The sequence below is a fragment of the Callospermophilus lateralis genome, chromosome 16 (assembly GCF_048772815.1).
Source record: "Callospermophilus lateralis isolate mCalLat2 chromosome 16, mCalLat2.hap1, whole genome shotgun sequence".
NCBI lineage: Eukaryota > Metazoa > Chordata > Mammalia > Rodentia > Sciuridae > Callospermophilus > Callospermophilus lateralis.
Window position 1 is genome coordinate 80,943,446 of NC_135320.1, and position 16,001 is coordinate 80,959,446.

Sequence of the window (16,001 nt, forward strand, 5' to 3'; positions counted from 1 at the left end):
ATTTTTTTTTTTTTTTTTTTGCCACAGTCATGGCCCACTAGTCCTTCTATTTAATTTATATTTTTCTTTAAATCTATGTAGACCTTTTTATTTAAACTTAAATAACTGCATCATAAACAGCTACAATTAATGGAAAACCAGGATCACTTTCATTAATAGAAGACACCCTGGAGATTGGCATGCCCTACACAAAATGTTCATCTGCTTGGTATCTCAAGTCATCTGACACGAGCAAACTGCATACCACATGTAAGGAGTCAGTTTCAGGGAAAAGATATACTTTGAGTTAAAGATTTAAGATTTGTACTTTAGAGAAAGGGGAAGGCTAACTAATATTTAATTAATACTTAGTGTGAAGCAGAAATCATATTGAGAGATTTACATAGATTATCTCAATTCTGTGGTAAATCCTAGGAAATAAGTACTATTGTTATACCCACTTAACAGATGAGAAAAAAGGGACATGGAAAGGTTAACTTGTCCTGGGTGGCAGAGCTGGAATTTGAACCAAGGACGTAACAACAGAGCCTGGTCTGATCACATGGGAAGGGGTATTCACCAGTTCTTAGAACAGAATTCCGAGTTAAGAAATAAGACATTTGGGTTTCTAAGAAAGCACAAAGAAAAGAATGCAGGTAAGCACTCCTTTACAAGACTGAATCCAACAGGTTTGTCCTTGGTGGCTATTTTTTGTGGCAAAAATGCTAATAAAAATAGCCATCATTTTTTCTAATAAACACATCACCACCATCTTCTTTCCTGAAGAAACCCCTGGTTTTTAGAGAGGTGAAAGAGTTGCTCAGTGCCCCATGACAGAAACAGCCTGTGCCTTCTCAGCAAGACAGCTCGGTACTGGAGAAGCAAGCACTTCCCCATTTCCCCTGCACCTTGCTCGCTTCTCAAGAAAGGACAAAAGATCTGCTCCTGGAAAAAAACGATCTGTCAGTTCGGCCCTGGGAGTAATGACCATATTACGATGGGCCTACTCAAAGAGAAATGAGTGCGTGGGCTCTGAGGCCTGGGCCTTTTCAGAGTTAACCACCCTCCAGGAGCAAAAGTATGCGGAAGATTCCAGCAGTAACATTTTATGAGACCCTACCTCTACTTTCCTTTTTGGGAGACCTGGGGTGGGGTGGGAGGAGACCGTCTCAGAATTTAAGTTGAATAAGACTTATGTTTTCCCAACTCATCCATGAGCTGACAGGATGTAATGTTCACATACTGATTTTTAGAGGTAATTGACAGCATTTCCTCTTGACAGCTGCAGTCAAGTTAAGTCTGGGTGACACTTCTTTTTTTGAGCTCTAGTGTTTGGCCACTGGGCAAAAAGAAGCCAAGTACAATGCACTTTTAAAAGCTTTTTTTTTTTTTTTTTTTTTTGAGAGCTGGAGGATGCTGTCCTTGCTTCAAACAAGGTTCCCTCCAGCAATAACAAGTCTAAATGTGCTGGAAAGTTCTACTCCCTCAGAGGCTGAACTGCAATGACATCCTATGAAATGTCATATACATAAAATTAGACAAGGGCTTAGAGAAAACTGCAGATAATATTGGCTTATAAATTCTCTCTTCCAAACCATTAAAAGTCTGATAAAATATGTGCCTGCAATTCTAAGGGTGTTTCTGAAGTTTACCATCTCAAAAGGGTAGGGGGTAGGAAGAGGATGAAATAACAACTAAAAGCATACAGGAAACTATGCTCATCTTAAATACAGAAAATAGCATTTGACCTGTTAAAATTGGGCAGTACTGCACTTCACATTCTCTACATAACTACAGAGGAGGATGCTCATCTAGGAGAGCCTTTCTGACCTTGGCATGGAGCCTTCTACTTTTACTTCACACACAGCCTTAAGTTTCGGTACTTGAATTCTAGACACAGAAGAAGACAATGCGGAGAAAACAGCACGTGAGAACAGGTAGCCAGAGGGAGTCAGAAACAGCATGCAAACTGGACACCAGAAAGAAAAATTCCTTGAGTCTGAGGTCACTTAAGGCAGGACTTAGGACCTTTCCTACCTCTCCAGGCCAAGTGGTATCTCTTGGTTACAGTTCAGTGCAACAACAGCTGTTCAGAGTTACGTACACAGACCCAGCCTCCCCAGCTCCCGGCTTGGCAACTGCCCAGGCTCATTCCTCTGCCTGGAACACCTTCCTCGGGCTCTTCAGTGACTGGTTCCTTCCTATTACACAGGCCTCAGATTAAAAGCCCCTCCAGAGAGCCTTCTGTGGATACTAAAGCCATGAACCCTTGGGCCACCCAAGGGCTCCTTTCAAATACACTTCATGCTGTTTTCCAGAGCACTACTAAACCCTGAAATTATCCTGTGCACAACTGATGTATTTTTATGGTATTTAACAACCTCCACTAGAAGACTGAAAGTTCTATGCAGGCAGGGACCTGTGTAAACTCAAAGCAAAAATGACTTTATACATGAACAAATGAACTCAGTAGCACAGTTCCACAAAATGTGAGGTTCTGCAATATTAAGAATTGCATTAAAAATGGTTGAACAGAATGAAGCTTTGAGTTTAGAAAACACGGGCCTCTGCAATTCTTCTCGGAAGTTTATGTACACATTATATGTCTACGCAGTCAAACGTGCATGAGATATAACCACAAGTGCTAAGAGTAATGGTGTAACAAGAAAGACAGAGCTTACACATTCTAAGTGAGTTCTGTACTTAAAATAGTTATTCTGGCAATGTTTTTAAAAACATTTTACTGAAATATAATACACTTACAATGAATGAACAATGGTAATACTATTGCCATTATTCATTAGGTTTTTATTTTAGATTTATTTTCAATTATACTCAAGTAGGAAAAGTTGCTCTTATTTTGGGTAGATTTGGTTTCAAAAATAAACACAAGTCTTTAGAGCTCAATCTTATGAATATACTCACAGAGAAAGAAAACATTGCATGACAGACAACAGCACAGAATTTCCTAGAGATTTGTGGAGGTAGACAGAAATCACAGCTGCCTTCCAGGGACACTAAGCATTTACTGTATTAATGTGCCTATAGAAGTGGCTAGCAAAAGCCTCGTACGGGCAGGTGCTGCAAAACATCTCTGAAAGTAGCACTCCTATACCAAAGTGAAGTCTTTAATGAAAGGAATTTTTACTCATTTTATTGCTTTTAGCTGTATTCAGAGAGGTCATTTCAAAAATACTTCTTTTCCCTGGTGGTACTGGGATTGCACCCAGGGTCTTGCACATGCTAAGTCTACTTTCTACTGCTAGGCTACAACTTCAGATCCCAAATGCATTTAAACAGATGTATTTGACCTATATTCAACACAAAACAAATGTTTTCCTTATATTATTCTTTTAGTAGGGAAGACCACCCTGGCCTAGTTTGAGTTCAGACTTTCATTACTTCAGCCTTCTACTTGTTGGGCGCTCATGCCAACCCATGAGGAGAAGGCAGGCCTGAGGAGCGAGGTGTTTGGGCTGCAGGAGGGATGTCTCATTATACTCACAGGACGTCCCTGAGGATGAAACAACAACCTAGCTCTCATGCAGCCTGAGTCAACTCAGTCATTGCTCCCCCACAGTAAGGCCAGTATGCTGGGATGTGCACACCTGTAATCACAACATGAAGGGATCCAGTGTGATCCTCAGGAGAGCTGCAGCAGAGGCTGGAGGAAAGAGAGGCAATGCACACTGCTTCCTACCTCAGGTGGGGGTGGCAAGCAGGTGGGCCAAGCAAGAATTTGTTCTGAGGATCTTCACCCTTGGGTTTTTGCACCATTCACTCATGTACTCAGCCAGTAAGAAAGTCGGGCACCTCAACAGGCACCAGCAAGGTGTGAAAACCAACCAATGCACCCGCCTCTACTTAAGCAGCTACATGCCCCCTTCACATCCTTCTTGCCACAGCAAAGCGCATTAAAAAAAAAAAAAAAAAAACAACTTTTGACGTTAAATGGGGTGCCTGATTCTACTTTGGATACAACTGATGATGTAAGTTATCCATAAAATATTATTCCCATGCCAGCCTAGGGCTTTATTCACACTTCTCATATTATTTCATGTTTTATTTAAGACGTTTAGGTACCTATGTCTCTTCTGCTACTTAACCAATTTAAAATTATGTAAGGAAAATACCAGGTTAATACCCACATTTCTTTCTTTCTTCACATGAAAAATGCTTTGTAAGAATACTGACTTGAATAAAAGTTTCTCTCTCTCTCAGTAACGAAGGATGACTTCATTCAGTGCCTTTAAGTAATATCCAGGTTAGTCCTCACTACTGCCTTCAAGGCCCTCATGACCCAGCCCTCTGCTCTGACTTCTGCTCCCACTCTCCCCAGTACTCAGGATGTCCCAGCAGTCTTTCTGACCCACCAAGCTATCTCATCTCAGAGTTTCTGCAACTGTTGATCTCTCTCCTAAAACCCTTTCCCCAAATCTTAAGGGGCTTGATCTGCACCTCCTCTCTCTCTTTGCATTCAGCTCAAAGTCCTCCCCGACCACCCTATTCCCAGGCAATCCCGTTGACCGCCCTCTTTTACATCCTACAGAGCACTGAGATTCTCTGAAATCATCCCAATGATTCGTGCTCCTCTATTTAATAATCTTAAAGGTGTGTTAATCAATGATCTAGCTGGAGGGCTGAATCAAGGGTGTGTCCTCTAATAACCTTTGACCCAGGCTAAAGTCTCTAACAGGTAGCATGGCATCAGACTTACTGTGGCACTCAATCAAGGCGAAGGAGTGAAAGAGCAAATAAGTGCACAATGCAAGGACAAACACTTCTCTTGTGCCTGTGACATCTGAGGACCTAAGGGAGGTTCCAGGAGAACAGTGGCCTGAGCACATTCTGTGGGCAATGTGCCTCCTCCCACCTGGTCCTGTTCTAGTGAAGAGAGGGTCCCCGAACCTCCTAACTACCTGAAAGTGAAACAGCACCTTTTTCTGGAGTCTGTGACAACCCAGAAGGACCGTGAGGGCACAGTGAATCCTGCCAAAGGCAGATCTATCCTTGGCCTGAGAAGATAAAGGCAGGGGCCACAAATGCAATTAAAAAGCAACCAGTCCGAAAAATGCTTCTCATCATTTCTATCAACTAGAATCATCTTTCTATGCATTCACACAGCAAACTCTACTTAGCGTGGCTATGGGTTAGGAGATAAAGATACAGAGGTGAAAAAAATGAGGCCTATAGGTGTGGAATACCTTTGGAAAAGCAGAGCGAGTTCCACGGATCTAGGGGTGAGAAAAGGAAGGGGAAAGGGAGAGGGAAGAGCTCTGTCCTGCGGTGCCTGCTGCCTGAGAGGTACCGCTCTAGGTGATCTGGGGCTTGACCCCTGCAGTCAGGGTGATGATGTTCATGGCCACCAACAAGCACAGAGGAAGCAGGCACAGGAGACAACTGGAGGCAGAAGGAATGGAGCAGAAACAGGGAGCTGGAAGCACAGCCTGCTACAGCTGAGTGAGAACTGCAGCCCGAGTGCAGCCATGCCAACAGTTACAGAGGGGTTGGCCAGGAAGCGGCAGCCACCAGGCCTGCCGGCGGAGGAAGAGCAGCGGGGCAACAGCAGCTCATGGGAAAGGAAGAGGTAAAGATGTTATCATTTGTTAGTTTCAAGATCAGTAAGAGTTGAATGAGGCTGCTGCCCAAGGGGAAATGATCCACATAAAATAATGTTTGATTTGCATAATGCCACCCAAAAATGGAAAGTTGACACATCATATAGAAATAAAGGTTTTAGGTTATTCATCTGTGTTGTTGTGGACATGAAAAAGTGTCCCAGAGATTCAGATCTCCTGCACCCCACAGACTTTACGAGAGGCACTGCACATGCCCACAGACTTTACGAGAGGCACTGCACATGCCCACAGACGGCAGGGTCTGTAGGTGCTGAACTTCTAAGGGCCTGAGCCCCACTTGACAGGTTATTCTACGGTGCAGACCCTCAACAAAGATTCAGTGCAACACTTGGAACGGTACCTTGTGAATGACTAAGAATCTATTCCCTGTAAACAAATACCACAAAACTGTTAACTCTCTAAGGCAAAAAGATTCTGCATAAAACTAACGCACAAAAGTCTACTTTTGTGTGTAGATGCAAACTTTCATGTACAGTGGGAAGGCAGGACTGTGCTGGGCCCAGAGCAGGGTCCCATTCACTTCATTCAAGTGAATCTGCTTCTGTACAAAAAGGACATAGCCAGAACGCCATATGCTGCTTTATTTCTCATGTGCCATATTTTAAAACCTTAGTGTTTATTCTAACCATGTGAAAAATAACCATCATAATTGAGGCCAATAGAGCAACACTTTTTTTTTTTTTTTTTGGCTTGGGTGATGTATGTAGAAATATTCTTTTTCTAATCTCTCCAGAGCTCACTGTGACTATAATGGCCCCCAAGCCTCATCCTATCTTTCAAGTCAGTCACAGCTACGATGCATCCATGATGAAATTAGTCTGTTTTTCCTAGTGAAGGCCTAGGGCCTGGATGAACAACATCCTCCTCCATGCACTAGTCCAAGTTCAAAGGAAGCCTCAGGAAGCTCTACCCTTAACTGAGAAAACTGCCCAGGGGTGAAGGGCCTGACTTCTTCCCTCCCTGGCCTCCCCTTCCACAGATGAGAAAAGCAGCCCAGAGAGGAGCAAGGGGCAGGCCTGGGTCAGCTGTCACAGCCAACATTCTTCTCACTAAACCACCCTGCCTTTTGTACCGATGGCAGATGCCAGTAATGCAGCAGAGAAAGTGGAAGGACAGATCCCTGTCAAAGCTAGGCTTGGTGGCACAGGCCTGCAATCCCAGAGATTTGGGAGGTTGAGGCAGGACGATTGCAAGTTGGAGGCCCACTTGGTCAACTTGGTAAGAGCCTGGCTCAAAATAAAAAATAGCAAGAGCTGGTGGTGTAGCTCAGTGGTAGAGCAAACCTGGGTTTCACCCCAGTATTACCAAAACAAAATAAAACAAGAACACCGGATGCTCATCAAGACCCTTAAAGTCAAATCTCTTGCCACAAAGCTTGGGGGTTCCACACATCCAGAGGCTAAGCCCAGTCTTGCTTTTCACCAGGAAGCTCATTTTCTGCGGCTAATCACCAGAATCCCTGGGGGCCCATACCATCTGCACATATCACCAGCAGGGCTGCCCAGTGGGATCATCAGTGTTCTAAAAATCAACAATCACTTGTTAACCGTTCAGTCTTTGCCTCTTAGAAGAGGGAGCCTAGTTGTGGAATGAGGCTCCATCCTAAGAAGTGTGACATTGAACACAGGCTCTGAGGCCCAGGAGACCCATGTGCTTCCTCCTTGGCTATGTGACTGTGGTCAAGCTGGTCACTCTGTGACACTAACAGTTCTGGTAATGCCTTCCTCATGCCACACCACATCAGAGAGTGTTGCTTCTCCTTTCCCTGATAGTCCTCAAAAAGTCTTGCCTTCTTTCTCTCTCATATTGATGATGATACAAATGGCAATGAGTATTTTTATATATTACCTCATTTAATCCTCTTAGTAACTAATATGGTTTTTCTTCGGATAAGGGAACGGATGCTCTGATGATCCTAGATCACACAGCTTTTCCAAACAATAAAGCCAAGACTGGAAACCAGATCCTCCTGACCCTAAAGCCTATCTAAAAACATGTTGCTCTCTAATCTTCTGACCTGACAGTAGGGTCCAGAGTAATAGAGAATCCTTACAAAAATCAGCAAGGATTCAGTAATCAGGACGCTAGACAAAGGGCTCCACAAATCTTCTCCTTCCTCTTCTGGGAGCTCTCTGTGAAGGAGTTGGAGGAATTGCAGTTGGAAAACACCAACCAAGCAGCGCAGCAAGGTGGGGGCTGGCGTGGGGCACCAGAGCAGAGTAGTCACCCTGCAGCTTGCTGGGCTGTGCCACCTGAGCAGTCGGGCCTGAGCGGCCACTAGCCACCTCACACAGGCCACTGCTCCACACTATGATCCACAGAGTGAGTGTGGTTCAGAACCTCAGCAGCGTTTGCCACAGAGCTTCCTGCAGTCTTCTTGGTTCCACCACTTGCACTAGAGTTGATTGCTGGACTCAAAAAATAGGTTTAACGTTGAAAGCCAGCCACAATAGTACCTGGAGATGAGGAGGCTTACAGAAGCTTCTGGGTGCCCTTTAAAATATCAGTGGCTTACTGAAGAACACCACTGAGAATGGCTGGTAGAAAAATTCTTTAAAAAAAAAAAAAAATTGGTGGGCTTACCTTTGGGATAAGAAAAAACAACAACAACAACAACAACAACAAAAAAACACAGGAGCTTGTTTTTAAAGGAGGAATAGCTTCTCTAACTGGCATTTCTAAGCCACCTGTGGCCCAGACAGGGCACTCAAGTGCTGAAGAATGCTGGGGGCATGGACGGTAACATCCGGAGTTGAGGCTCCTCCACCAGGAGGGTCTGCGCCTGTAGACACGGGGGGTCCATCCACGTGGGGATACCTGCTGAGGACTAGACAGCCCGCTTCCTCAAGTCCTCAAGTGGGGAGCAGTAAACAAGCGAGTGCCCACATTTCTAAGAAGAGATAGGCTTAGTGTTAAGAGGCACCGAGATCAGGCAGTTGAAGCAAGTGACCATGCAGAGGACAGAGAGCTGCAAACCAGAGGCTGTGGGAGGAAAAGGCCTCGGCAAGGCATCTGGATTTCTAACCCGATGGCACGGGTTTGTCAAGGATGGAGTCAGTGGGGTTATAGAAGAACAAGGCGATTAGTTTTGTCCTCAGAAAAATGACTCTGTTGTGGCTGTTGTGTTGAGAATGGAGGAAGAACAAGAGGAAGACTAAGGGGAAGAAGAGCAACGAGCCAGGTTATTACGTATACACCCCTCGGAAGTATTTCTGCTGTGGTTCGATCTACTTCCTCAGCAACCAAAGCTTCTTCCAAATCTTCTCGTCCCTCCTGCACCTCCAGCAGTATTTTAGTGGATGCTCAAGATGCTCACCTGGAACCAGAGTCACATTCCCCTTGTATCGCCCTCTGTGCCCGACAGACGGAATGCTGCCAAGTCCCCCTGTAGCACTTCTTTAACCACTCCAGCAACGCCTGCCTTACTGTACAACAGGTCCTGCAACAGCCACCCAGGGGTCCCCTCCTCCATCCCCTGACCATACCTCTTCTATACCAAAGCTGGGTGTTTCTAAAATATAAACCTGACCATATCAATTCCACAGCTTGAAAGCCTAGGACAGTGAAGTGGAAACCCTGATGGTGGCTCCAGCTCACCTCAAACTACACACGCAGACCCCTGTGCCACTCTGGATCTCACTTTGTATTTAATGGCACTACAAATTAATGGCGTCCAAACACACTGCACCCTTTTTGGATTCTGTGACTCTGGAGAGAAGAGATACATTTCTCTTCTTTCTGAATAACACTTCTTCCTCTGTACCATGTTATTAACAATCTTACAAACCAATGCTCAACCTCTACAAGGGGGTTTTATTTGGCACTTTCTTTGAAACGTCCCCATCCCCCCACTAAGAAATGATCTCTCCACTCCCTAGTGCCAGGAGAGCACTAAGTAGGTTACAATGACTTGTCTTTACATTTCTCTCTCCAATCAAACAGCAGCTATGTGTAACGGGGAGATCTGAGGTTTACATCAGTGCACAGAAAGACCCGGCTCCAGGATCGGCAATGGCAGGCACCTAAATCCAATTGCCCCTCAGATCTCTTTGATTCTCTGCTTCCCGATCTGGAAATTTATAAGGTTAGTCCAATCTGCAATCTCTTCTGGCTTCGATTTTCTGAAAATCAAATATTTTCAAGTGCTGGGAATGTTATCCTTCTGTTTTAAATCAAAGAAATTTTAATTTTAAAAAGTGACATGATTAGCATTGAAGCCCTGGGGAAGGGTTTTACATGAGATTCAAAGAATAAACAGAGCTTTAATCTCGGGCACTAATTCATTTCTGTGTCCTGTTTTTGCACCTGTTATTCTAAGAAATTTTCTGGAAGGTCCACCTTGAATTTCACAAAGACCTTATTAATCTAATAAAACTGGCCTTACTAAGACCTTTTTATAGGTACAGATACTGAGTCTGAAATTAGGGGTGTAAGGCCAAAAAAAAAAAAAACCTAGTAAACAACACAACCAATGCTTTAACTCTTGCGTGTTTAACTCTAAAGCCTGCTCCTTCTGCCGTGTTGCAATTACCTCTCCAATTAATAACACGTCTTACTTCCCTTGCTATCACACCCCAGTATGCTGCCACAGAACTTCCCAAAGCTGGCTCATCTCCCTCTCCAGCTTCTGGGATAGCAGTCAGAAGGGAACAGAGCTACAAGCTGTGTGGCTTCTCCTGATTAGGAGTTCAGACCCATCATTTTTTCACCAAGAAGCCTCTGAGCTGCTTATGTGGTCGACATTGAGTAATGTCTTTTACAGACACACAGAACTAATTTGGCACAGGAGACCAAGAAACTCCATCCACACATTTGCATGAAGATGATCACTAAAAATGAAGAACTGTTTCTCTGGGGGGTGGGGTAGAAATGATGGTATTAAAAAACCAAGCAAATGGATTGAAGCAGCAGCTTCCGTACTGTGATCTGGAAAACAGAGATGCTGGAAGTATTCAGGGAAAAGAGTTTGGAAAACACTATATCCAAACTGTTTCCCTGCTGGAGATACTCAATGCACAGAGGAACATCAGAATGGGGTGCTTTACAGAAACATGTTGGAGGTGGAGATGCAGTTTTGCTCAGTGATAGAGTGCTTGCTTAACAAACACAAGGCCCTAGGTTCAATCCCTATACCACCACAAAAACAAAACATGCTTATATCTATAATCCAGCAATTTCCAATAAAACAATTAAAGTTAGAATACCTTTTGTTTTTATTTTTGCATACCCAGGGAACAATATTTGTTGGAACATCAATGTAGAAAACTCAGATTTAAAAAAAAAAAAAAAGATCTAACAAAGTTAGGTCTCAAAAACTAACTAAAAGCCAGGAATAGTGGCACAGGCCTGCCTGTAATCCCAGTGACTTGGGAGGCTGAGGCAGGGGAATTGCAAGGTTGAGGCCAGTCTCAGCAACTTAGTGAGACCCTAAACAACTTAGCGAGCCCCCGTCTCGAAATAAAAAATAAACTTAAAATGGACTGGGGATGGAGCTCAGTGATAAAGTGCCTGAGTTTAATCCCCAATGCAAAACAAAAATTAAAAAACAAGAAAACCCTGCAAAAACCCACCAAACTATACTAGATACTAGAGAAGTCTTGAGATTTCTGAGGTCAACAACAGATAATATCAGGAAAAAGATAAACGAGTGCAATCAACTCTTACAGAACAAATAAAACCAAGATAAGAAAACTAAAAGGCAGAAATAAAGGCAACAAAAATTATGGAAGATGTTGACACCTCTAATACGTAATTACTGCTTGGAATTCTGCTGCTGCTATAGATACTCAGTAGAGGAATAATACATTAATACAAGAAACTGAAAATAGCAAACAAATGCTATTAGGGAAATAACTGGAAAATTCTAAGTAAAATAATAACAAAATGCCTTTTTACATTTATAAAGCAGAAAAAAAAATAGGGAAAATGACAAAACAATATAGAATATTCAGAAAAATGGGCCAGAATTCATACAGAGGACAAATGAACTGTATTTTAAGTTATGAAATTTGCTTACATTTGACACAGAAATCCTACTGCAAATTCCTAACACTTCTTGGTAACAAAGAAAGAGAAAAATGACTTATTGCACACCCTATATGTTGTTAGCAGTGTTTTACATGAAAATCAGAAATAAACTAATCCAGTTATGGTTTGGATGGGAGGTGTCCCTCACAAGCTAGCGTGTGAGACAATGCAAGAACATTCAGAGGTTTATGAGAGCCATAACCCAATCAGTGAATTAATCCCCTGATGGAATTAACTGAATGGTAACTGAAGGCAGGTGGGGTGTGGCTGGAGGACGTGGGCATTGCAGGGCATGGCTTTAGGGGTATATTTTGTATCTGGTGAGTGTAGTCTCTCTCTACTTCCTGATCATCGTGGCTTGAGCCTCTTTCCTCCACCACACTCTTCCACCATGATGTTCTGCTCTGAGGAATGGAGTCAGCTATCTATGGACTGAGACCGCTGAAACAAGAGTCCACAAATAAACTTTTCCCCCTTTGATTGTTCTTGTCAGGTCTATTAGTCATAGATGCGAAAAAGCTGACTAAAATATCCAGCAACAGTGAAGTGGTAGAATATAACACAAACATAAGAGAGCTAACTTCAAAATTATGTATTAGAATTAAAGATATAGCTGAGCATGGTGGTGCACACCTGTAATTCTAGCTACTTGGGAGGCTGAGGCAGGAGCATTGCAAATTTGAGATCAGCCTCAGCAACTAAGCCAGTTGCTTAGTTGGGTGGGGATGTAGCTCAGCAATAAATGGGTCCTTGGTTCACTCCCCAGCACAGGGGAAAAATCTACTGAATATCTACTATGTGGTACATGCACACCTTATGAAACACCATCATTCAGAATATATATTACATGTATTATGACAGTGTAAATTATCCAGAAATGAAAAATTTATAAGTATAGATGTTTCAAAGCTGTTACTGTGTTGTGATTAGAAAAAAAAAAAAAAAAAAACCAACTTCCTTTTAAAATACAAAGTTAACTTAGTACCTAAAATTTTGAAGGCTTTGAAGTGTCTTATAATTCACACAATGCCTACTTTTCCCTCAGCAATTTCAAAAGATCCAATGAGATATTTTAACTTTCATAGATAGTAGGGAAGAAATAGTACATACCCTCAGTAATTTCTGTGCCGCCTTGCAAATTGTACATTTAAAAAATTAGTAGAATATTGTGTTTCAAGAGCTCCTGTCTGGGGCCAAGAAGAAAACTGTAATCACAGCAATTACCTTGTGAACCTCTAATTTCTGTTGTAGTTCTAAAGTTCGAGTAGTACACCCACCCACGAACACCATGGCTCTTTCATCTAGAAGCACTTTCAGCTCCATTCTTGGGAAAATAATAATTATAGGTACAGCAAGGTATTTAAAGACAAAAAAGAAAAAAGTCACGAAAACACCATTTCCATGCTATAATATCCCAAGAGTTCTTTGGAAAATTAAAATCTAGACTGGACTGGAAAGAGGTCCCCGAGTCAGATCTTTCTAGGAACATAAGAATTTATCAGGAGCCCAGGCAGAAGAGAACAGGAGTTTTTGCTGGTGTGCTGGTGGACACACTGGAAACCCCCGAGCTAGCTGGACATTCAGCTTCTTCCTGCTGGTTCTAAGGTCCTACAATGACCTAAGTCTGGGTCTTGACCTGATGACTCTAAACATGTGGCTGATGGTTCATACTCAAGAAAGCTTAGTCATACCATTTTATGTAAGATGAAGAATCAGAACTGCCAGAGAGGGGCTGGGAGCTCACTATGGAACTGCGGAGCACAGAATCTGGAGCCAGACTGCCTGCGTCAAACTCCAGTGCCACAACTTAGTAACTTACATGACCTGGGCTCAGTTATACAATCCAGCTGTGCCTCAGTTTCCTCATCTGTGAAGCAGGGATATTTACAGCAACCAATCCGAGTTATATGGATTAAGTGAAGAAATCCATTTAAATAAAGTGGTTCCAACGGTACTTAGATCAGAGCAAGCCCTCAACAAATGTTAGCTAGACTTTGCAGGTGCAGACTTCCTTTTTTTCAAGCTTTCCAAGAGGTGAATAGCTAGCAAGAACAATTTTCATATGGACATGCAGTTATCAGAACATAAAGAAAAGGGAGATACAGGTATAAATCGTTCATTCTGACTAGCTCTTTAGATTTAGTGATCTTCCTAGAATGCACACAAGGTGTAGGTCCACTACAGTGCAGGGAGAAGATGTCATGACTTCTGTTTGTAGTCTTTATGTTACGTAAACAAACAGTATTAGCACAGAGAATGTGTGTGTGAGAGAGAGAAGATGGAATGCATGCTCAAAAGGGTTCCAAATGACATGCAGCATAAAAGTTTGAAAATCACTGTTCTGTTAACAAATATGAAATTTTACTTTAATTTTCCTTTTGGTGCAGATTGAACCTGGAGCCTTGCACCTGCTAGGCAGCTGCTATACCACTGTCCTATAATCCCAGTCCTGTAAGTTTTACTTTTCTTCAATATTTATTGTTACATATTTCAGAGAAAAATCCTGAAGATAAAACATCTGGCTCCATATATGCAGAGTAATTCAAAGAATAGTTTCTGACTATCCTCCAGCTCAGTACACTATGAAGGTGGACTAAGACTTTGGCAAAACAGCCCAGAAGCTGTCTGCAGGCCAAGCAGACAAGAGCACTGTTCAGTGTTTAAAAGAATGCCAACAGTTTTTCTTAACAGTAGCAACCAGTCTACTAACCTTAAATTTAGAAAACAGGTGACATAAATGGCATTAACATTATTCAAAAGTAGAACAATTGTTTATATTTTCTTGTCACCTTTAAACAAAAAAAAAAAAAATCACTTCTGATTTTCCCAGCTGCCCAAATATTACCACCATCTTTGCTTTCCAAGGAAATTAAGGCTCTCTAGAAAGGTGAAGCAACGTTTTTTTTGTTTGTTTGTTTTTTTAAAGCCCACAAGGGTAATAAATGTTGTCTTGACATTTATCTCCTGAATCAAAATGTAATTTTTTAAAACTGATTTCATTCACAGGTGTCCTACAACCTTACAGATAATACAATACTAAAAGGAAACAAAAACAATTTGGGACTGGGGTAAGCTCAGTGGTAGAGCACTGCCTAGCATGCTTTAGGCCCTGGAGTGGATCCTTTTGTTGATTTATGTTTGTTCATGTACAGGTCCTTTATGTAATTAATCAAAGTTTTACATGCAGTCTGTACTTTGTCTTTTTCACTTAATATCAGGCTGCAAATCATCCTGAACATTTTATTCTATATGAGCACACATCAGCCTCTGCACAGCATTACATCATTCTGATCTGCTTCTTACACATGCCTGTTGTTGAAAATCAGCTTAGCAGGCAGTTTTTCTGCTTTTATAACTAAAAGCATTTATTATGAAAACCTGATTTTCAGAATGGATGTCAAGTAACAAAAATGTTGCTTTTAATAAAGATGCTTTCAATTTGCATATATGTGCTTTTAAACATGATTATAAAGTAATAGTAGCCACCGAAATTTTTTTTAGTGTATTAATAATTCATGATGTTCCTAAGTCCTAATACTGACAAAAAGTCTTAAGTAAATGTCACAAAGATCTAACTAATTCTCCTGCAAATTACATTTCAGTGTAATTTAGGATAATGGCTAACTCCAAGTATAGGATCTTAAAAGGGTTTAATGGCTGATGTGGACTGTCCCTGCCCTAAGTCAGCGAGCTAGCCAGACAAACACACACCAGTTCTTAACATGCACCCCTTCAAATAAAACTCCCTGAGGATGGCCAATTCAGACAGAACACCTGAGCAGAAGGAAATATCCCCAGACCTCAGGAATATAAGAGAACAGGGAATGAGGTATCTGCCCACAAACATTAATACCCACTGAGTGTTGTCTCCATAAAGGTAAATCTTCGTGGTTTCAAGTTTTTTTTTAAACAAATCCAATCTCTGAAATTATACTCTGGTTCTTCAAGATGCACCTGAGCACTTGGGAGAGGTTTTCTTCCCAAGATTCTAGGTTTTGTGTACAAGTCATTTAGTAAAGGGCAGGGTTCCTCTCTAGGCCCCTGGCTCATGAAATCAGGTTCCTGGTATCCTAAACTAACTTGAAAGGGGTGTGCACTGACAGACTGTGTGGAAAACTTCCACCCTAACTCTACAAATTCATGCATTTAATAAATATCCTGGGAGTTCTCTATCCCAGAGCTGAGGAATGCAGAGAGATCCCTGGCCTCAGTGACAGTCACCCTAACCACATTAGGTAGCTGGACACAAAATGCTCATATACATGAATACTTCTTCATAGCATGACACTTGGGGAGATCCAGGAGTGCCCAGTACAGTAGCCACAATGTGCACATTTGGGAAAGATTCTTCCCCTC

At 42.2% G+C, this 16,001-nt stretch overlaps 1 protein-coding gene across 5 annotated transcripts in view; it reads right to left on the minus strand.

Moving 5' to 3' along the window:
* The window catches only part of Asap1 (ArfGAP with SH3 domain, ankyrin repeat and PH domain 1), a 341,517-nt gene that overhangs the window by 155,309 nt on the left and 170,207 nt on the right, over positions 1-16,001 (minus strand). The gene's annotated exons all lie outside the window — the stretch shown is intronic.